The sequence below is a fragment of the Pteropus alecto genome, unplaced genomic scaffold (assembly GCF_000325575.1).
Source record: "Pteropus alecto unplaced genomic scaffold, ASM32557v1 scaffold271, whole genome shotgun sequence".
Classification (NCBI taxonomy): Eukaryota; Metazoa; Chordata; class Mammalia; order Chiroptera; family Pteropodidae; genus Pteropus; species Pteropus alecto.
The window spans coordinates 518,356-520,642 of NW_006430730.1; the positions used below are offsets into that span (position 1 = coordinate 518,356).

Here is a 2,287-nt window from a genome sequence, read left to right on the forward strand (position 1 = left end):
CTCTCTCTCTCTCTCTCTCTCTCTCTCTCACACTCACACACACACACACACACACACACACACACTCTCTCTCTCTCTCTCTCTCTCTCTCTCACACTCTCACTCTCCTTTCTAAACCAGGGAACCACCAATCTGCCACCTTTAGCAAGCCAAGTACCCCCATCCCGCTGCACCGGGCCACCCCATGTCACTCCTTCAGCCTCAGGTCCCTCCTTGCCCCTGCCAAATAACCAAGGAAAGTCAGAACTCAAGTACCCAGGATCTCGAACAAGAAAGCAACCTACTGCGTATGCACTTGTCTGAGGCCTAGAAGCCAGTCCTGAGGGCTCGACCAAGGCCCTGGTCCCTTTCCCCAGACCTCCACTTCTGTCCTCAGGGACCAGCAGCTGATAGACTGACAGACGCCGAGGCCGCTGCTTCTGTCTCAGGTTCCCAGGGAGAAGGGCGGGAGGCAGCTGCCAGCTGGGCCCCTACCTGGAGCCGCAGGCCTGGACAAGGGCCATGGAGCCCAAGGCGCCTTTCGCCTTTCCTGGCCGGGGGTTATTTGCGGACAGCAGGTCAGGAGCTACGGTGGCCCCCAGAGAAATGGCAGCTGGCTCCGGGGACACCATGGGCATCAGCTTTCTCTCGTGCCCCAGGGGAGCTGGTGGGCCGGACACACTACTGCCTGGCATGTGACAGTGGCAGGCTGCCCGACTGGGCAGAGGGAAGGAGGTAAGTGGGAGGAAGCGGGGGAAAGACAAGATGGACAGGGACAAGGAAGTAAAGAGCGGCTCAGAAACCACGTTCCGAACTCCAAGCTGCAAAGGCGGAGCCAGAAACAGCAAGAGGGGCTCCCCCCAGCAGGCATGACCAGCACCCCAAGGGGCTTGCACCCCCACCGCCCCAAATACTCACGACTGCCAGCTCCTCAACCCTGACTCTCCCATCAGTCTGCACTGCAAGCACTAATGTGACCAGCCACTCCATCCCGCCCTCCATGGGCCTGGCTCAGATTCAGCCCTGTTCTCATCCAGCAGGATGAGACCCCCCACCTCCTCCCTGGACGACCCCCCCACCTCCTCCCTGGACGACCCCCTTCAACCTCCCCCCATTCAGCAGCCAGAGGGACCTTCAAACCTGATCCTGTCCTTCCCCTACTCAAAACCCTTCCGCGGCTTCCCACTGGCCTCGGACAAGAGCCAAGCTCCTCAGCTTGGGATTCAAGGACTTGCAGGACCTGGCTTCGCTGGCCGTAGCCACAGCCTCCCACCCCTGCTGGCCTGGGCGGTCCGCGGTGCCCATCCACCCAGCTTTCTGACCACCTCTCCCACGCCCTCCGCCTCCCCCTCCACCCCTCCCACCCCGCTGCTCCCTGGGCTCCCAGCCTCTGCTCTCAGCCCCTATACTCTGTCTAAATCTGGCCCCGTCCCTCCCTTTCTAGGAACCGCGAGGCATCTAAAAAGCCCTCAGTAAAGGCTAATGATTACACCTGGCACTGACAATGATTACACCTGGCACTACCCACCCGTCTAGTCCCTCCTCCCTCAATCCCCACTTTCTGCCCCACTTCTGTGACTTAGGCCCTTACCCCTGATCTCCATCCCCCATACCTTTGTGACTTCTCGCTCCTTGAGGTCGCAGCTGAACCAATGCCTCCTCCAGGAAAGGAAGCCTTGCTGACCTCAGAGGCTTCACTGGGGGCTCTCTGTGCACTTCCTCAGCCAGTCTCCCCACGCCTATCAATGCTAACACAGTGGACCAACACAACGTCTGGGTATCTGCTGGGTACACAATGAATGAATCCAAATTTCCTCAATAGACCCCCAAGCCCAGAACCAGACACAACCATCGAAATGCTTCTAGGATCTAGTCATGTAACCAATTTTTTGAGTATGTCCTAAGCTCCAGACACTACCCTGGGTGCCAGAGACAGGGCGTCACTAAGACATAGCCCCTGCCTGTAGGATGCTCACATTCCAGCGGGGGAGGCAAACAAGGCACCAATACACACAGTAACAATGCTGGGTGGCGGAGAGGCGCTGAGAAGAAAAATAAAGCAGAGGAAATGGAGACAGGAAACGGAGCCATGTTAGCCATGCGTATGGGGGACATGTGAGCAGGGAGTGAGCCCCGCCAACATGCAGGGAAAAGAATTCCAGGCAGGGGAATAGCAAGTGCAAAGCGCCTGAGGCAAAAAGGAGCTTGGAGAGTGTAGAGAACTGCCAAGGGGCCCACGTGGCTGTGGCTACAGGGTCAGGAGCCAGGTCAGGTGGGTGGGAGAACACGTAGGGACTGGCAGCTGCTG

At 58.5% G+C, this 2,287-nt stretch overlaps 1 protein-coding gene across 1 annotated transcript in view; it reads right to left on the reverse strand.

Moving 5' to 3' along the window:
• Positions 1-1,756, reverse strand: part of AKT2 (AKT serine/threonine kinase 2) — a 30,635-nt gene extending 28,879 nt beyond the window's left edge. Inside the window, 1 exon segment of the mRNA XM_006905404.3 lies at positions 1,593-1,756. The gene's annotated coding sequence lies outside the window, so the exon portion shown is untranslated.
• Between the last annotated feature and the right edge of the window lie 531 nt (positions 1,757-2,287).